The sequence below is a fragment of the Mobula hypostoma genome, chromosome 9 (genome assembly GCF_963921235.1).
Source record: "Mobula hypostoma chromosome 9, sMobHyp1.1, whole genome shotgun sequence".
NCBI lineage: Eukaryota > Metazoa > Chordata > Chondrichthyes > Myliobatiformes > Myliobatidae > Mobula > Mobula hypostoma.
In genome coordinates, this window is record NC_086105.1 from 36,624,792 (window position 1) to 36,646,614 (window position 21,823).

Below are 21,823 nucleotides of genomic sequence, written 5' to 3' on the forward strand. Positions count from 1 at the left end.
CCGCGGCTCGGCCGTGGCGCGTCACTTCCGTCTGTCAGCCCAAGCCCGGTGGTTGTTGGAAGGAAAAAATTGGTAAACAGCGCGAGGCGGCCGGACCGTGCTCCCGAATCTGCCTCGAGCGTCCGGCGACCGCTCGACCAGCCGCCGAGCGACAGCTTCCGCGGAGGTGAGGGCTCGGCACGGGAAGCAACACGTTTGCTCGGATCAGTCGACGGGATATGAAACTTGGGTGTTGGAGAGGGACAATAAACAGCTGCAGTCCCGCACGGCCGTTGGTAATGTGACTGAGTGCGGGTGGCAGGTGATTGGCAGACCGCTGAGATGTCTGCCATTCCTGTAAACGGCTGGCTGCGTGGATAGTGGGAGCCCGAGAGAAGCAGCTCGCACAAAATGCGCAAGGCTGCTGGCGGCAGGACTTTCACCAGACTTCCTGTCAAGTACTTGTCCGGCTTGCGGTGTCATAGGTTGAGTGTTTTGTTGCTGCAGGTGCACCACCGAGACCCAAACACTGGTCCAAACTAACCTGGCGTTCATCCCTCCACACTGGCGGGAGCCAGTGGCGCCTCGACTTGGCGTTGGTCTATTCCTTTCTCTGCTTTTGAAAGGACAAATGACTAAAAATAATAGACCAGGTCAAATTTTACCAGTGATTATTTTTGCCTTTATTTTAATTTTAGAGTGTGATCAGGAATTGGATAGGTTGCAGAGTTAATATTTAAGGAAGGAGACTTAGCTATTTTATAATCCGTCCCAAATATCTATCGATCGGAAAGTTAAATTGCGCAAACTTTCATTGCTTAGACCTTGTTTAAAAGTTTCAGAACCGTGGTTGTATGTTTAGATGACAGCTCTTTTTAAATTAACCACTTGAAAATTAAATTTATTTATCGCAAAGTCCAGATCAAATATAATAGTTGAGTTGGTGACAAAAGCTTTACAAAATCTGGACAAAAACTAGACACCTATAGAAAAACATCTGTTGAAAATTAGGAATGGATTATATATCAAATAATTTTATGAATTAAATCTCTTGCAAAAACAAAAGACGCAAATTCAAGGCTTCAATTAAAATAAACACATAATTAAATTGATTTTATGAATAATGCCACATGTTTTGATATAAATTGTTGATCATTCCTGAAAAGAACATCTTTAATACTAACTTTGGGTTTGAAAAATTGCAGATGAATGAACTTGTTGAATACCTGTTACCAATTCACACCTCTGTCTGGTATTTAACTGTTTTAAACTGGGCAGTAGTTATTCAACAAAGTATAATTTTACTGTTTTTAATATGAAAGGTCCAGATTTGTGATTACCCCTTTAGATGTCACAGGAATATAACCAGATAAACCTAAAATAGTATACATAATAAAAACTGTCAATTTATGAATTATAGTCTGATATATGAATAATACAACTTCAAGTAAAAAGTGTTCACGTAAAAGCAGCATTTAATACAGTAAATACAGCAGACAGTTGATAAATTAATTTATTTAAGATTACTTAATTTGGCAATGCTCTTACTTCTTGATTATAGCTATTTTGAGCTTAAGGCTTATTTTCCAACTAGAGACTTGGGCACAGAGGTCTAGGTCCACTTTCTAGTACATCATTGAGGAAACGCCTCACTGCGGTCTTTTATTTGAAACATTAAACTTTCTCTAACCCCTTGGATCCTGTGGAATTATTTGGAAGAATAGTATCCCCAGGATCATAGCAAATATTTAAACCCAACTTAACTTCATAAACAGTAAGTTAGGTGATCATTATCATCTTGTTACAAATGTTGCTCAATACAAATTGGGTATTATATTTGTTACATTACAATAGATACTAAATTTCTTAGTCATTTGTAGAGCATTGAAGACTATTTAACATCTGTCATTGTCTTCATTTGTGGCGCCTTTTAAACAGAAATTTATCCATACTTTTAAGAAATAAGATCATAAGGCTAGATATAAAGAACTTATACAACAAAAAGTTTTCTATGACTCTTGAAACTCATATTGTGGAAAGCTACAAGATCATCTCAAATTATTGTTTAGATTGGGATTTTGATTTTTCTTTATTGGCAGGGGAAAGTAGAAGAGTCTTATTTTGGTATTGACTGAATTGTGCAGAAGTTTAATGGATTGCACTGAGTCCATTGTGGAAAAAATCAACAATCTTTAAAAAAGCTTTTTACTTTTCTGGTTCACTGGGGAGGAAGTCTAAATTAGATCCCTTACCAGGATATAGATTGAAAATAATGATTAAAAGAAATTTGTTGATAAGGGCGTTGGCTGGTTTGTCTTCATCAATTCTTCTCCTGCAGTTACAGCTTTGACAGATTTGTCAAAAATGATTTCCATTTCACAAGTCAGTGTTGACTCTGGCAAATCTACATATTATTTTCTGCTTCATTTTAGAATCTTCCTCATTTATTGATAGCAGGTTAACTCATCTACAGGTCCCTGCTTTTCACCCATTTCCTTTTAACATACCAAATTGTGGGAATTGTTTGAGAAAATATGGGATTCTAAAAGATGATAGCTGATGCATTTACTATCTCCATTGCTGCCTCCTTCAAAGCCCGAGGATACAGATAATGAGGTTGTAAGGATTTATTACCTTTCAGTCCCATTACTTTCTTTAAACTAATAATTGTTAAATTTCTTTGAACTGATTCTTTATAGACATCTCCACTATTTTCAAGAGATTTTGTAAATAATTATATACAGTGGTAAATAAATTATGCAGAATCAATAATATTTATAACTTCTATAATCAAGGTTAGTGACTTAAAACTCTCTGAACTCATTCAATATCTGGAAGTTTGATTTTATTCCATGCCTAAGTTAATGACCCTTACTATGGAAGAACATCCATTTGTGTGCCACCTTTAATGTGGCAGAGGTATTCCAAGGCACTTCATTGATGTCTTATCAAGCAGATGTTTGATCCTAAGTGACAGCAAAAAGATTTGTGGCAGGCAACTAAAAACTTGCCTGGTGGTAGATTTCCTGGAATCTATTAAAGGGGGAAAGGGTGTTAAAGAAGCAGAGAGCTTTTTGGAGAAAATTGCAGAGTTTAGGATCCTGGCAATGTTAACTACTGGTGGAGTAGTTAAATCAGACAGGAACTCATTTTGGAACACAGGATGGAGCTTGCTGCTGCCTCTCTTTTCACAATTTGGGTTTAGTCCCACTATCAGTTGTTTCCTGTGTAAAGTTTGCATTTCTCTCTGTGATGGTATGTTTTTCCTCTGTGTGCTCGAATATCTTTCCACATCTTAATAACGTGCAGGTAGGTTAATGGGCTACGATAAATTACCCCTTGGTGTAGGTTGATGATAAAACAATTTATGTGGGGCTGATGGAGGTGTGTGAGAGAATAACTTAATGGGATACAGGAAAAGAGGAGGGGAAAGTGGATTGCTCTCCTTGGGGTTGTCATTGACCTAGTGATCAGAACAGCCTCCTGTATCATTATAGTTATTAAGTACTTGGATGAATATGTTGATACGAGTTACAGAGAGAGGTTTGGAAGCTCTCAATTTTACAAGTTAATATTGTTATAGAAAGGGGTTCCCAACCTGGAGTCCATAGACTCCTTGCTTAATGCTATTGGTCCATGGCATAAAAAATGTTGGGAACCCCTGTTATAGAATAATCATAATTGACATATGATGCAAATCATCACAATAAATACAGAGATACTAGCTAAGTTCCATTGGATTCAGAAGATAAAATTTCCATTTTTAATGCTTATCTGTGGGCTAGATCTAGTGTCTAGTGGTTGTATGCTGAATGACCATATGGCTGTGCTACATGTTTTTATATTTACAAAGTAACTCTTAATCATTAACTGAGGAAGAATCTATTGTAGGTCTGGAAGATTGCTAGGATATGCAAAACTTTAAAAAAAAACTATTGGCATTAGGTCTAAAGAGAAACATTATTACTTATGTTAAGGTAATAGTTAAAATAAAACAAATTAAATCTTGCTTTGGGAGGGCTGGGAGGAACAATGCACTAAGTTTGTGTAACCTTGTTAGTGTCACAAGCGCAGTACTATTCACTGCAACATTCCAATGAGCAGGCAGGTTTTTATAGGTTGAATTGGAGGATTAATTGGTTTTGCCACACTACAATTTCTGACTTCTATTAAATATCTGGAGACATTGTACTTCTGAAAGAAGCAGTAGTGCATTAGAGAAAATCACAAATTTCTAGTGACTATTTTATTCATTGACAAGATGTGACCAATGATATTTCCCACAATACTGTATGCTAGGGGACCAGCAAAATTAATACTGTTTAAATGTCTAGTGAAATAATTGGAATGATCATTGCCTTTTGTTTGGATGGTACCACCTATCAGCCCAAACTTAAAAGTTTTCCAGCTATTTCTCCATATACAATGCTTGTTACTTGAAGAACTGCAACCAGACTTGTACATCATGTGATCATGAAACATCACCCCTTCACTCCTTCTGATGGTAAGTTGGAGGAAAAGTTATTGATGAAGCAGCTAAAGATTTTAAGCCCAAGGGGCTTTGCAGCAATGTCCTGGGTCTGGAATTATTGATCTCCGTCAGTGATGGCCATCTGTTTTAGTGCCAGGAGTGCCTAGTGAACCGTTTTCCAGGGTTTACTTGATGCCATGCAGTTAAATGCTGCCTTTATATCAATGGCAGCCACTCTTACTTCACTTGTATCTTCTTTTACCATATCTCCTTTGCATGTCTCTGGTAGCTCTGATAACGTCTTGAGGCTGTCTGGTCTTTGCGAGACAAAACTGAGCATTTGTAATTACACCTACACCTCCCTCATTACCATTTGGGGCTTCGAACTGTCCTTCCTGTCAAGACAATGCTTCACCTACGAGTCTGTTGTGGTCATTTATTTTATCTGGTGCTCCCAGTGTGGCCTCCACCACATCTTTGAGACCCAATGCAGATTGGGGAACTACTTCATCAAGCACCTCCACACTGTCCACCATGTGGCTATTCATTTCAGTTCAACTTCCCATTCACATTCTGACATGAGGGTCCATGCCCGCCTCTGCTGCCATGATGAGAGTAAACTCGGGTGGGAGAAGCAACAGCTGATATTCTGTCTGGGAAGCCCCCAGATTAATTCCTCTAACTTATGCTAATTTCTCCCCCCATCCTTGCTTACCCCTTCCCTTTCCCCACCACCTTCTTCTGACTTCTGCCCTCTTCCTTTCCAGTCCTGGTGAATGGTCTCATCCCAAAACTTCGATTGTTTATTGCCCCCATAGATGCTGCCTGACTTGTTGAGTTCCTCCAGCATTCTGTGTGTGTTCCTTCATGTCTAGAGCAACTGCAGAATCTTATGATTTTGATTTGTAATTGAACTATTGTGAATAAGTGCTGTTTTGTAGCACTGAGAACAACACCTACTGATACTTTATCAATGATTGAGATAGTGATTATCTACTGCTACTTGAATTATTCTGAATCAATCTCATTTAGCCGAGTTTTAGTACCACAGAAAAATGAATGTCCTTGGTATAACAAGGATTCTTCTCCACGAAGATTGTGGGGTTTTTTTTTTGTCATGAAACACTATTTTTCTGTAATTGGTTTGTACAATGCCACAAATGGATGTTGTGAGTAGCTGGATTGTTAACCAGCAGATCAAATGGCTTTATTATTCTCTTTGCTTCTTTTACCACCTTTTGCAGGTCCTGTCCTGCAGCTATGTTCTCTGGGACTTGGCTGGCTCAGCTTGCCCATTAGTGCATTTTTTCTTGTTCCAGTAAGGATTCTACTGAACCATCCTGGATGAATATTGAAGTGTACTGTCCTGAGTATGTACGTATACCACTGCTTCTATGTTTCTTCCAATTGCTGTGGGCATTCCATTTCATCCCTGCCAACAGTTATGTGGTAATCTATAGATTTCCCTGCCAATATTTGCTCTGATAATCTGAGAGTTTATGGAGTTCAGGTTCATCATTGAAGCTTTCCAGGGTTTCTCCCTCTTAACTATTTAGAATTATTTCATCAGCTGTTGTGGATCATCTGTTGCCAGATGGATGTGATTTGCACTATCATTTCTACATCAGCTCTCTACTGCAGCAACACTCTCATTCCACCTCTTGATCATTTCTCCATGGCCTTGCAAATGTTTTTGAATGTATGTATCTAGTTGCCTCTTGACGGATATAATGGAACCTGCCCTCCACCACATCAGCTGCAGTGCATTCCAGATTCCAACCACTCATTGCATAAAAAGTTCTTATTGTTATTCTTAAGTCTCTTCCCTTTTATGCCATTTTTGTTTGTATATATTATGTGAATGAGCTTGAGATTTCAAATGAAAGATTTGACTTTCTAATAATTATGCCAGGACATTGCTTCACCAACCAGTGAGACATCTCACCTATTTCAAGAACATTTACGTAAGTTCATGAGGAGGACTTTGTACAAAGTTTATGCCATTGCTGGCTGTCACTGTATTGTATGCCTAGTCCACGAGTTATTGAAACATGTCACAGAAGAAAGTCATTAAATACTTACTGTCCGTATGTAAAGAAATCCTGTAAGAAGGAGGAGAAGATGGCGGTGCGATGCAGCGCGCGCTGTCTCTCCGGTGATGAATATCTGTAATCTGTCAAGTAGGAGGCCGTGCACAATTCTGATTTGATGGAGGCAGACGTGAGAGCGCAGAGGAATATCTGGTGAAACTTCTGAAATGCCTGCTTCGCTGCCACTGCTACTGTGTGATCCGAAATCTCCGGAGGGGAAGGCCCCGAATCCTCGGCTTTGCTTGTTGCTTGGCGGCCGGGGCCGGGGTCAAAGCGCTCGGCAGAGATGGTGCTCGGTGTTCGGTGTCGGAGGCTCAAAGTTTTCAGACGGACTCAGAGTTGGATTGTAGTCGGGTGCTTCCAGCATGCTGCATCGGCAAGTTTGCGGCAGTGGAAGCTCATGGCAGGGAGAGTTTCTTCCTTCTACCGTCTGCGTGAGATGATGGACTATCGGGACTTTGAGACATTTTTTTACCGTGCCCATGGTCTGCTTTTATTGAATTACGGTATTGCTTTGCACTGTTGTAACTATATGTTATAATTATGTGTTTTTTATCAGTTTTAGTCTTGGTCTGTCTTGTGTTTCTGTGATATCATACCACAGGAACATTGTATCATTTTTTAATGCATGCATTTCTAAATGACAATAAACGAGGACTGAGTGTCCTCATAATCTAATCTAATCTAAGTTGTATTTCCCAGCTATTTTCCCACAGTACCACAAATTAATTTCCTTAACTGCATACCCAGATCACTTGAAAATCCTTCCTTACTTTCATCCGTCATCCATTAAGGCAGCACCTAACCTTTCTCTTCCAATGGAACTTGCTTCCACTGCATCTGTAGGTAGTGCATTTATATTCCAAAGCTTTTCCTCTTAAAACTTTTTCCTTTAAATTGTACCTCCTTGTCATGTATTATATATGATATATCAAGATGGAGGAGTCGAAGATGTTGAATATAATCTTCTGCTGTGAAAGCGCAACCTCTGAGATAATTTGCCTTGCATTCCTCCTGCACTAGAGATGCCATGATGACAGTGGGTATTAAAACCTGCCACATTTTGGCAAACAGTTGTAGAGATCTCTAAAATCATTTGGTGACAGATCTTTTCCAGTCAATAAAGAAATTGGTGGTTTCATATTAGTAGATTGCCTTGTTTAACAATATGTACGGTAACGATACCACACTTAATCAGATTGTATAGTAATTGCAGAAGTGTACTTGCAATTTATAATGACATGTCAGTTTCAGTTTAAATTTTACCTTTACTCTTCATAATAACACAGCTAGTAGAGCTGCTTCCTCACAGCTCCAGCTACCGGGTTCAATTTTGACCTCCAGTGCTGCATGTTTGGAATTTGCAACTTCTCCCTGTGACTGCTTAGCTTTCCTTCTGGATACATGTCCCAATCCTAAAGACATGTCACAATAAATTGTCCTCGCGGGCAGAGGAATCTTAGGGAGAATATTGGAAATAGTATTGATCTATGACTGGCATAAATTTGATGAGCTGAAATAGTCTCCTAAGTCATAAGGAAATATGAAATATGCAAACAGATAATATTGATAGATCTGATAATAGTAATATATTAGTTAGGAATAGATGTAGCAGATCGGGTTAAACAAACCAGTATAAATTTCACGAATAAGGTGATTAATAGCCCTTTTTCCTTCTGTCCCATGTGGTAATAATTATTGCTTTGTTTCTTTACCTTCCAGTCACACACTGCAATCCCTTAGTCCATGTTTACCCTTCATTCACCTGAGCCATATACAGAGAACTGATCCGACTTGCCCTTTGCATTAAGGTGGCAGAGTGTCAGTTTTGATTATGCTTCAGTGTTGTGCTTTCTGTTCTGAATGCCACTGATTACCTTGACAGACAGATAAGAGAAAAATAATGAACATTAAATAATTTTGAGTGATTGGTTGCCTTCTCCTTTGCTTGCCAATCTGCAGGCCTGGAGTTCCTGATTAAAGTCAGTGGTCTGCCAGATCCTGCATCTAATTCCATATAGAGTTCAAAGATGGATCACATTTGTAACTCCAAGACTTCCTGCATTCTTAATATCTGAAAGCAGGTGACTACAGCAATACTTAACCTTGTATGCCATCCATGTTACTTTCTTCTAATCTTAATCCTTGTTGATATATTTGAAGCAAGAAGCTCAGAAGGTGTCATGTTAATCCAGTCAACTATTAATAAATTATGTATATAGTGAACTCCTAAATTAAATGTTGCCCTCAGTGAACTGAAAGCAGTATTCCCATGTTGCAGTTGTTTGCCATGTAGTATCACTGCTGATTTTTGGCTTGGCTCTTACCAGCCCCCACTTGTTTGTCTAAATGAACCTGTTCACCCTTATCAATTTAAGTAAACTCATTCACCCTGACACATTGCATACTACTATTTTGAGCACTAGATTCCTAGCAATCTTCTGAAAGTTTAAATAAGAAATTGGATTGTGGTATACAATTTGCATTTTAAAATACTAGAGTGCTGGCAGATTAAAACTGGAGACTGACCTTGAAATTTGGTTGATACGTGTCTACTTTTTCCACTCACTGGCTGCAAGTTTCACCATGATGGTTATCAGGGCTGGTCAGTGATTGATTAACAGGAGTTTTATTGTGTGGGTTTGATTGATCTAGCCAGTTTTTCCAAACCATTAAGAATAGAAAATTGATTTTTCTCTTGAAACAACAGTAAAACATCCATGTTAGGAACAGTTTTAAGTTTGAGGATATTTAGCTGATAAATTACCCAAAGTATCCTAATTCATAGCTCTAATTGCCATTTTTATTTTAGCATTTATAAATGAAATTCTTTTCTACTCCAGCCATTGAATATGTTCAGTCAGTCAGTTCAGATCCAGAGATTCAAATGCTGAATATGTGAAAGAAAGATAATGGGTCTGTCACTTTATCTAATGCATTGAGGCATGATTTCTTTGACTTCCCGGTTATTTTTCACATGTAAGCTTCTATTCTGAATTGTGCTGTCAGCGCAAGTGGAGAAAAATGTCTGAACATGTTCTGTAATGGTTTGAAGGATCCAGTGCTAACAACTCTTTAATGAGCTGCTGTAATTGCTCTATACAAAAAAAGAGATGTGTTCTAAACCATCACTCCACTTCTAAGTTCCTTTTCTCTCCAAGATTTTTAACCATGTTATAACCATTGCCAAGCATTCTGCAGAGGTCTTCATCTTGATGAGAGTGTCAAAAACTTCCATCATAGATAACAATACTATTCCAAATGGTTATAGCAAAGAGAAGGTTTCACTCCTTTTCCTTATGAAATTTAGTGCTGCCTTTGACATAGTTTGCTATCCAGCCCTCCTCCAATGTCTCCCACTTTGTTGAGTTGGGTAAGATCATACTCAACTGGTTTCATGCTTGTATCTAGTCATAGTCAGAAAGCTACCTACAGTGTTGTGTGTGGGTATACCTACTACTCCAGAAAGATCCACAATACTCTCAATTACTCACTGCCCGTAACTGACACTGACAGTAGTGGCGGTTCCCACCTGTAGACTGGTGGTACCTGCTTCCATATCATTAGTCATAGTGTACAACATTATAGCACAGAAACAGACCCTACAACTATTAGACTGTGTCAGTCTGTTATTCTGTCTAGTCCTATTGACCCGCACCTGGACCATGCCCTCTATACCCCTCGCATTCATGTATATATCGAAACTTCTCTTAAATGTTGAAAACAAACTTGTATCCACCACTTCCACTGGCAGCTTGTTGCATACTTGGACCACCCTCTGAGGGAAGAAGTTCCTCTTCAGGTTCCCCTTAAATAGTTCACCTTTTGCCCTTAACCTATGACCTCTAGTTCTATTCTCACCTAGCCTGAATGGAAAAAGCCTGCTGCTTGCATTTACCCTGTCTATACCCTTCCTGATTTTGTATACCCCTTATTTCCATCAAATCTCCCTTGTTTTCCTACATTCCGGAGTGTAAAGTACTAACTTATTCAACCTCCCTATAACTCACATCCTTAAGTCCTGGCAACAACCTTGTAAATTTTCTCTGTATTCTTTTAATCTTATTGGTAACTTTCTTGTGACCAGAACTGCACACAGTATTCCAAATTAGGTCTCAGCAGCGTCCTATACAACTTCCAACATAACATCTCAGCTCCTGTACTCAGTACTCTGATTTATGAAGGCCAATGTTCCAAAAAGCTCGCTTTACAACCATGTATACCTGTGACAACACTTTCAAGGAATTATGGATTTGTATTCCCAGATCCATTTGTTCTACCACACTCCTCAGTGCCCTACCATTCACTGTGTAAGTCTTATACTGGTTTGACCTCTCAAAGTGTAACACCTCACACTTGTCTGTATTATATTCCATCTGCCATCTCTCAGCCCATTTTTTCAGCTGCTACAGATCACGCTGCAAGCTTTTCTATCCACTATGACCCCTATCTTGGTGTCATCTGTAAATGTGCTGATTTAGTTTCCCACCTTGCTGACCTTTCCACTCTCTCTAAATCTTCAGACTATTTCTCTGGTGTTCATACGAGAAATTTATTTCAGTTTACTTTTGGGGAAATCTGAAGTCATTGTCTGCAGTTACTCCTGTGAATCACCTTTTAAATATGTTGTCTAAGTAAATAGGCATTATCTGGACAATAGCCTATTTTAAATAATGTTTTGTGTCTCACAGTGCAACTTAGCTTATTGTTTATAGTAGTTGATAGTTTATACATGTTAGATATTTTTAGCAAATAATTTACAAGCAGTTTTTCAATGCATAAATTCCATTTGATTTTGAATTGAAGATCAATTTTACAATCCTGTTGATGTGAACATCATTGGCAAAGGGCTTTTCTTCTTTAATTGGTGGTAGAAATGGTCCACTGCCTTAAATGTTTCAGTCATTTTGGTGATGGTGCTTTGTCAGGTTGGAAAAGATATTTCAGAGTACTATATTTCAAAGTCAGAATGTTGTATGACTTGGAGAAGAGCCTTGTGGAGGTTGATACTTTTGTGTGCCTGCTGCCCTTGCCCTTGTTTCTGTTGGAGGTCATCCATTTGATAAGTACTGTCAGAGTAGTCTGGGTTATTAACCAGTGCTTTTTGTAGATGGCACATAATGCAATTATGTGCACCCTTGGCAAAGGGAATGAACGTTTAGGTAAGAGAATGGGTTGATGTTCAGGCAACCGTTGTGTCTTTGATGATACTGACCTTCTTGACTATTATTGGAGCTGCATTCAACTGTGCAATTTATGACAGTTCTATCACGCTTCTGATTGGAACATTCTAGATGGTGAAAAGACTATCAAGTTTCGAGGGATGAGTTGCTGTAAGATAGTTAACCTCGGACTCACCTTTGTAGTCACCAAAGTTGTTGAGTTTTTTGTTCATGAGTGATTAACATCACATACTATGCTGTTAACTACCGGTTAGTGACTGATTTATTTTACCCAAGGTGTTTGAAATGTAATTGAATACTTCATTGTACAGTATTCAATGAATATCCACACTTCTCTGTCTTTCAAATGGAATGAAGGCCTTTAATGAAACATCTGAAGATAATTGGACCGTGTGTACCGCTTACAGCAATATCCTGGAGTTGGAATAATCTATGGTAACCATGTATGTTTGTGCAAGGTTTGACCCCAACTTGATTCCAAATGATTTCATCTTTGCATGAGCTTTTTGATGTGTGTCATCAATGAAAGGATGAAAAATAATGGGTACCATGGTGCTTGAATGGTGAGTTAATTTCCATGCTCTTAGTGTGGTAGGTGGTGAAGAATATTATCTTAAGGTTACAGCAGGATCTGGATCAACTGTGAAAGTGAACCAAGGAATGGCAGATGGAATTTAACTCAGTCGAGGGTTAATTTTTTCTTTTTGGGATGTCAAAGCAGGGCAGGACATACACGGTGAATGACAGGGCCTTGAAGAGTGTTAAGAACAGAAATCTAGGGGTATGTATTCCCTGAAAGTGGTGATACAGATAGACAAGGTGATAAAGAAGGCATATGTCATGTTTGCCTTTATCAGACAATATAGAAGTATAAGAGTTGGGATGTCATGTTTCACAACTGTACAAGATCTGGTGAGATCAGAACAGGAATATCGTGTATGGTTCTGTCAACATACTATAGGAAGGGTGTGATTAAGGTAGAGCAAATGCAGAAAAGATGTCAGGACTGGAGGCTTTGTATTATAAAGAGAGACTGTGTAATGTGGAAGTGTTTTTCCTTGTGCAAAGGAGGCAGAGAGGTGAACGTACAAAGGTATATAAAGTCATGAAGGACATAGATAAGATAGATTGTCATAACCTTCTTCAGGGTAGAGGAGACAAAAACTAGAGAGCTGAGGTTTAAGGTAAAAGAAGAAGAATTTAAGGGGGATCTGAGAAGCAGGTTTGTTCACATAGAGAACGGTGGGTATATGGAATGAGATGTCGTAGAGGTGGGTAAAATTACAATGTTTAAAAGAGATTTAGACAGCTACTATATGTAGATAGAAAAGGCTTAGTGGAATGTGGGGAAATAGAATTAGCTAAGGAAGGTACTGGTTGGCATGGACAAGTTGGGCCAAAGTGCCTGTTTCTGTGTAGTATATTGTGATTCTAATTATTAATATTGTATACACTGGTGGAATACTCTTACTAGCCATAATCTGAAGATATAATTGTCCAAAATTATCTTGTAATAGGCATAGATTATACTTTGTATATTTTGTATTAAAAATTCCATTCACACATAATGTTTGGAAATCCTGCATGTTCTTATTATTTCTTTGACCAAGGAATTATTTTTTCATATACTCTTACTCCTAATACAGCTCAAGGGAAATCAAAACAAAGATGTTTTTGTATTTTTTAAAAAAACCCTAATTCCAGCTAGGCTCAAATTACAAAACTTGGCTATTATTTAAATGTATTTTTACAATTCAAACAAGTATGCCAGTATCAAGAGCCTGTAATACTATGATTTTCTTATATTCTGTTATATTGGTATTGTTTTATTGAAAATTCCTCTGGTGTTTGGATGTAATTTATATGTAGCATTTGCCTAGATCTTAGTATTGCATTTATTTCAAATTAATATAAAAATAAACAAATTCCACATTCTGAACTAAAATGGGTGAAAGTTAAATGAAAACTGTAGTTCACTATTGAAATTACAGCATGATTTGTTGTGATTATTCAGATCTTCTAACAATGTTATTCAATTACAAATATCAAGAAGCAGGGTAACTTATTATTGAAGGAGGTAAGAGAGGAAATTGCTAGGGCCTTGATGAAGATCTTTGTATCCACAATAGCAATAGATGAGGTCCTGGAAGAATGAAGAGCAGCCACTGTTGTTTCTTTGTTCAAGAAGATAAATAGGGATGATACAGGAAATTACAGTCTGGTTGGCCTCCCATCAGTGGTAAGGAAGCTATTGGAGATCTTAGTGATGGGATTTACATGCATTTGGAAAAACTTGGCCTGGTTAGGGACAGTCAGCATGGCTTTGTGCAGAGCAAGGAAGATCATGCCTTGCAAACTTGATTGAGGTTTTAAGAAAAAGACAAAGGTGATTGATAAAAGGGGAGTAGATGTTGTCCACATGGACTTCAGTAGGGCATTTCACAAGATCCATTATGGTAGGCTGATCCAAAAGGTTAAGATGCATGGGATCCATGCTGACGTGGTAGTTTGGATTCAGAATTGGTTTGCATATAGAAGACTGATGGTAATGGTGGAAGGGTGTTATTCAGGTTGGAGGTCCATGGGTCAGTGGTGTTGTGCAGAGAATGATGCTGGGGCCACAGATGTATAACTAACTTGGATGAAAATTAGATGGGTGAGTTTGTAGGTTTGCAGGTGACGCAAACATTGATGGAACTGTGGACAGTGTAGAGGGCTGCCAAAGGATACAACAGGCTATTGTACAGTTATAGATATGGGTGGAGAAATGACAGATGGAGTTTTATTTCAGCAAATTTGAGCTTTTGCACGATAGGAGATCAAATGTAAGGGCAGTGTGTGCAGTTAATAGCTGAACCATTATCAGCAATATTATACAAAGGGATTTGGAGACCTGGTCCATAGCTCCCTGAAAATAGAAGTGTAAGTAGATAGGATGGTAAAGCTGGTGTATGGCATGCTTGCCTTCATTGATCAGGATATTGAACATAAGAGTAAGGAAGTCATGTTGCATCTATGTAAAACTTTGATTCTGTTGCACCTAGAGTATCGTGTGAAATCCTAGTCACCTCATTGCAAGAATGATATAGAGGCTTTGGAAAGGGGGCAGAAGAGGTTTACCAGGTGTTGCTTGGATTAGAGGGAATAAGTTTATAAGGAGAGGTTGCACAAACTTGGGTTATTTTCTCTGGAACATTTAGGCTGAGAGGGGACCTGAGAGAACTTTATAAAACTTATAAGAGGCATTGATTGATAGACAGTCAGAATCTTTTTTTCCCGGTTTAGAAACGTCAATACCAGAAGTCATGTATTTAAGATGAGAGGGGAAAAAACCTTAAAGGGGATGTATGGGTCAAGTTTTTTTCAGAGATAGTGGTAGATGTCTGCAATGCAGCTGGGCTGATGGTATAAGCAGATACAGTAGTGGTGTTCAAGAGGCTGTGAGATACATGAGTGTTAAGAGAAAAGAAGAGGGGAAATAAAGATCATGTTTAGGCAGAGGGAATTAGTTTAATTGGTACAAACATCATTGGCTGAATGACCTGTTCCTGTCTTGTGTTCTATGTTCTAATGAGTGAAATTAGCAGTATTTTTTTTCTAAATTGTGTTTACTGCCTTAGTTCTATGTTTAACGAATGCACTTGTATAACTTTATCTTCATTTTGAGCATTTGAAAGACAAATCCACGCACTTAGATGTGTTTGAAGCAAATAAATTAATTCAAGTAATAAAGTGGTGTTTAGATAGGTAGATAGATACTTTATTGTTCCCAAAGGAAATTACAGTGTCACGGTAGCATTCCACATGCACAGATATGCAAATATTAGAAGAGAAGTTAGAAAGAATAAAAAATAAGTTACCACATACAGTCTAATAGGAGGGAGTCATCACTTCCCCATCTGTAGGTTGATTTATTATAGAGCCTAATCGCCAAGGGTAAGAATGACCTCAATAAGCACTCTTTGGAGCAGCATAGTTAGGTATCTTAGTTTATTACTAAAAGTACCCCTCTGTTCAGCCAAGGTGGCATGCAGAGGGTGAGAAACATTGTCTAGAATTTCCAGGATTTTCTGTAGGGTCCTTTGTTCTATTACAGCCTCCAGTGTGTCCAGTTTGACTCCTATAACAGAGCCGATCTTTCTAATCAGTTTATTGAGCCTGCTGGCATCACTCGTGTTGATGCCATTGTCTCAGCACACCATGGCATAGAAGATTGTACTAGCAACAACAGACTGGTAGAACATGTGAAGGAGAGGCCTGCATACTCCAAAAGACCTCAGTCTCTTCAGGAAGTAGAAGCGACCCTGGCTGTTCTTGTACACAGTCTCTGTGTTGGAGCTCCACGCATCTGTCATCCAGGTGCACCCGCAGGTATTTGTCCTCAGCCATGTCCTCACCATCAATAGTAACAGGTACAACAATAGATTAATTTAGACTGTAAGGAGTTTGCTGTTGAAAATGTATATAAAAACCATGTCTCAATAATCAATAAACTATTCAATGAGCTGGAAATATTATCCCTCTTGTGGCTGTGGAAGTTGGTATAAAAGAGGTAAACTTTTGGAACTTAATGCTGCACAAAAAAGAAACGGAAATAAAAATTTGCAGAAACAGTGTGCAGATTCGATACAATCAATGCAGAAAAAATCAGTGATTTGTTACTTACATAAGGCAACCTGTTGATATTTTGTGGAGTTTTGTCTGCTTTGCATTATAATGCAACATCAAGTTCCACAGTATTAAATAAATCTATCTGTACCTGTTGCTTTGTAATGTTTATATGCTTCATGATTTGCATTAAGGTTTGACACATTATTTGCTGATTCAGCCTTGAATGAATTGAAGAAACAAACCTGCAAATACACAACATTTGCAGACTACCAGGCAATGTGATATTTATTGGTTTGAGTATCATAGCGAAAAGGCACAAGAACTTAACACCTGTTCTTGTGGCCACTGTAGTTATTTTGTTAGCTCATTTAAGTTTTGAGTCAAAATGATGTTTGGCAATGGAATGCTCGGAATGGAACAGTCCAGACTTCCACTATATACTTTGTTAAACTTGCAGTCATTCTAAACTCTGCTGTTCATGGCTCAAACCAAGAACTGTTCATCCCATGGTCCTTGTGTAAGATTTTAATGTAAGGAATTCCTGTGGTGTTTCCTTTAAGGGAATTTAGGAAGTTCAGAAGAAGGTTGAAATGCACGACCTCTGGGGTATTAATGTCAAGATTAGTCCATGTGCTATGAGGTGGTTGACTTAGAAATAAGAAAAGAGAAGAGCCAAAATCATAGCTAGGGAACTGCGCTGGGAGCGGGACTTAGCGTATGTGGATAATTGGAATTTCCTCTGAGGTGCATTAGTACATTAGGACATTTTTGACAAGAACAGGCCATTTGGCCCATTCACATAGTGTGTTGAAATAACTATTGAGTTTATATTTGAAAGTCTCTTATGTACTACTTTCAACGACACAGCTAGGTACTTTGTTCCATGTGTCCACAACTTGCTGTGTAAAGAAATGCTTCCTGATGTTAGTCTGAAATCTCCCTGTAACCATTCTTCACCTATGGCCCCATGTTCTTATTGATGGATTAATCTTGAAGTTGCAGCTCACATCCGCCTTGCTTATGCCCTCAATGATTTTGAACACTTCTATCATGTCCCCTCTATGTCTGTCTAGGCTAAAAAGATTTAATTCTTTCACTCTTTCTTCATATCTCATGCCCTGCAGATCTGGTATAAGTCTGCAAACAACAGGAATTCTGCAGATGCTGGAAATTCAAGCAACACACATAAAAGTTGCTGGTGAACGCAGCAGGCCAGGCAGCATCTCTAGGAAGAGGTGCAGTCAACGTTTCAGGCCGAGACCCTTCGTCAGGACTAACTGAAGGAAGAGTGCCTGACGAAGGGTCTCGGCCTGAAACGTCGCCTGCACCTCTTCCTAGAGATGCTGCCTGGCCTGCTGCGTTCACCAGCAACTTTTATGTGTATTGCTGGTATAAGTCTTGTCGCTCTCCTCTGAACTCTTGCTAGTGCCTTCACATCCCTCACGAAACATGGACACCAAAATTGTACACAGTACTCAAGGTGTGGCCCAAGTGCATAATACAGCTTAAGGAGAATGTCTCTAGACTTGAACTCCTCTGAGCGCATTATATAGTCCAACATTCTGTTAGCCTTCCTAATCATTTCTGTGCGTTGTCTAGATGTTGATAGTGATGATCTACCAGAACACCCAAATCATTCTCATACAGTGCACTTTGTAACTCAAGACCCCCTATTGTATATTTATATCTAATATTTCTACTTGCTATGTGTAATATTTTACATTTACTTACATTAAATTTCATCTGCCATTTATTTGCCCACATCTGGATTTTGTTTAGACCTAACTGTATTGATTCTGTTGCCTGAATTTTATCAGCCCATCCCCCTAATTTTGTTTATTTGTTATATGCTTATCCAAATCATTAATGTAAATTAGAAACAACAGTGGCCCCAAACTGATTCCTGCAGAACCCCACTTTTAACATCTAGAGGTAGAGTGACTTCTGCAAGAAAGAATGAGTTCCAGCTCAACTAGAGGAATATCAGTTTCCTGGTGGGGAGGTTTGCCAGTGCTAATAAGTTGATTTAAACTGGTGATACAAAAATGATAGTGTAGCAGGAGGGGAGAAAGAATCATATATAGTAAGTTCATTTGGCAGAACAGTCAGAAATGAATGGCGGAGTACAAGAGGACCTGTAGACTTAATTAAAATTATTTTAGTTTATACAGCCTTGCTGGTGAAATGGATGGTTTGAAGACATTGATCAACACATGGAATTTTATATTGTGGCAATCAGGGAAATGTGGCTGAGGGAAGGGCAGGAATGACAGTTCCTAGGTATAGTGTTCCCGGGAACACGTGTGGGGGGTGTTCATGCAAAGGGGAGGAGGTGCTGCAATACAGATTAGGGGGAGAGCATTACTGTAGTATTCAGCGAGGATACCCTTGAGGAATTAGTAAATGAAGCTATTGTAATAGAATGGAGATATCCCTGTAAAGAATTCACAAATCACTGCCAAAAAATCTGAGATAGGACAAGAAACTCATTTTTATGAAATTTGAAGAAAGGTACTAAATAAATACAGAATTTGTTTTACCTCACATTTCTTAATGCATGTACAGATGACACAGCAATGTTTAATGGGAATTTGTAAGACAATCTGTTTTCTAGAAACATAACCCCCTCCCCATGACATGTGAGTTGCCTATATTGGAAATTGTTATCAAGTGGGTCCTTTTGAGATTTACATAGGAGAGCCCCTTAAGAAAGCCATGGGGGGTTGGGGGGGTGAACATGAAATGGTGCTAACCAACAGAATTAAGGAGGATTTCAAAACTTTTTATAGATAATCCTGAGGGTCACTAGGGAAAGAATAGGTTCCATAGGGACAAAAAGGAAAGTCCTTATCTGGAGTCAGGGTGTACTTGTGATGTCCTGAATGAATATTTCACATTAGTATTTGCTAGAATGAAGGATGGGGAGGATGGAGAGTTTGGGCTGATGTATGCTGAAAGTATGGAACACGCATGTGTCTGGAAAGAGTAAATATTAGAGATACTGACAGACATTAAGGTAGACTAATCCCCAAGGCCTGATGAAATCTATCCCATGGTCTTATGGGAAGCTAAGATGGAGAATGGGGCTTTAGCTGCTGGTGTCTGAGAAAAGTGTTGAGTGTAAGCCAGGACAGGCCAGTGATCTTTACATCAGTAGTAGGTATCGTAAATGGTTGGAAAATGTGCTTAGAGATAAGCTTGAGGAGATTATGAGAAAATGAATGAAGGCATGGTAGTAGATGTAACATACACTAATTTTTAAAAACTAGGTATAGACAAGATTCCATAGGGTGGTTCAGAAAGTCTATGTATATGGAATCCAAAGCAGCACACCAAAGGTGTTTTGGCAAATTGGATCCAAAATTGGTGTGGTAATTGGAGGCAGAAGTTATTGGTGGAGGGTTATTTTTCTGACTGGAAGTCTGTAAACATTGTTGTACTGCAGGGATCAAGGCTGGAACTGCATACTGCACATAGCACATATGGTTACAATGTCAGAAAAACCCACAATCACAAGGGAAAAAAATAATACAGCTCAAGTCCCTGAGTGGCATGACTGTAGAATGGACAGTAAATTGTCTAGTCCAGCTTGTTCTTTCACTGAGTGAACATTGGAGAGCAGCACAGATAGGAGGGACCTGCCCCCAACCCAAGTACAGATTCCAGCATGCCCCACAGAAGCTGTCCCACACTGCCTTGGCATCTTCTCTCCTGGGTGGCTGCAACAGGTGAGACCAAAGCAGCACAGCTCTCTCGTCGGTCTCACCAATGAACTAGGGAACCAGACTTGTAGTATTCTACGTTACCAATGTCCAACAGGATTAAAATAAATACAATGAAAATGACCAAGACATTTGCTCGCACCACACACTGTCCAATGGTGCTTGTCATGTCCAGGTGACAACATAACAATGGTACGCAATAAGTCTAGCTCCATTGCTATCGAGCAACTTGTTGATGGGATAGTATGTAGTACTTTGATGTTCTTAGTATCCAGCAGTGACTTACAATCATAAAAAAATGACATACAGTATGAACAAATACACCTTTGATTGGACCTGGGATAGCTGCTGCATCCAAATGCGCCACCATCTTACCAGAAGACGTAAATAATGGGTGGTAACAGAGTGGGGAAAGAAGCTGTTTTCCCAGCCTAGTAGTCCTCATTCTTATCCTGTGGTACCTTCTGTCTGCCAGTAGGAGGTCAAAGAGATTGTGGGATGGATGGGAGGGGTCCTTGACTAATCCTATTTTCCTACATTTGGCCCATATCTTTTCTATAGCAGAGTGACCAAAACTGAGCACAATGTTCCAAATGTGACCGCACCAACGTCTTGCATAACTGCAACATATCATCCAAATTTTATTTCCTGCCTGATGAAGGAAAGCATACTAAAAGCCTCCTTCACCACCCCATCTACATGTGATGCCAAGTTCAGGAAACCATACATTTGTACTCCTGGGTCCCTTTGGTTTACAATATTCCCCATGGCCCCAAAATGCAACACCTTGTACATCCAAATTAAACCCATTAAACTTACCTAGATTAGATTCCATCTGACACTTTTCTGCCCTTATTTCCAAACTGATCCATGTCCCCTGGGTCCTTAAACAATGGCTTTGGTATCTACAACGCCACCTATCTTCGTATATTCAGCAAACTTACTTATCAGACCAAAGCCATTCTCATCCAAGTTGCTGTTGGTAATTTGTTTTGCACCTTGGACTTGGAGGACTGCTGTTCCATTTGGCTATATTCATGTATGATTGAATGATAACTAAACTTAAGTAACAGTGCCAGTAGCAGTATACTATTGTATATTTAACATATGTCAGATGTGTACTTTATATCAATTTGAACCTGTACAAAATACTTTCTTTAATCTGTTAATATTATTGTGTTAATATTACTTTATGTGCTGTATGTAATATCTGTACTGTGCTTTGCACCTTGGTCCCTGAGCAACGTTGTTTAGCTATATACATGTGTACAGTTTAATGACAATAAACTTGAATGTGAAGTAAAGTGTAGATTTACCAGGATGGTACTGGATTTCCAAGAATTAAAATGTGAGGAATGATTAGACAACCTTGAAGTTATTCTAAGGATATAGGTTAAATATATGGAGATTTGATCAAAGCTTTTGTGATAATTGGAGATATTAGGTAAGGCAAAACTATTTAGATTTGTTGATGTGCCTAGGAATTGGTGGCTCATTCAAAAAATTAGAAACAGTCTTCCCAGTTAGAAATTAGGTAAAACATAAAAAGTGACTGGTAGAAATTTGGTAATGTTGCAAATTTTGGATGTGAGGTCAAGAGACTTATGTTAATCAAAGATCATAAAGGATATGGGGCAAAGGTATGTAAATGTTGAGTCTGATCAGAAATCAAACATAATCTTATTGGAGGGTGTGATAGCTTGAGGGGCTAAGTGTCTGCTTATGTTACTATACTTTGTTTCCTTTCGTAAGTGGTAATTTTGCAGC

The 21,823-nt window shown here is 38.8% G+C and overlaps 1 protein-coding gene across 5 annotated transcripts in view; it reads left to right on the forward strand.

Moving 5' to 3' along the window:
* Window positions 1-33: 33 nt before the first annotated feature.
* Window positions 34-21,823, forward strand: part of LOC134351640 (peroxisome proliferator-activated receptor alpha-like) — a 73,342-nt gene continuing 51,552 nt past the window's right edge. For 2 of the 5 annotated variants that reach the window (XM_063058066.1, XM_063058068.1), the window contains exons 1-2: window positions 34-166; window positions 15,820-16,094. The gene's annotated coding sequence lies outside the window, so the exon portion shown is untranslated. The remainder of the gene's footprint in view (window positions 167-15,819; window positions 16,095-21,823) is intronic. The other 3 variants (XM_063058067.1, XM_063058065.1, XM_063058069.1) reach the window with 3 other exon arrangements.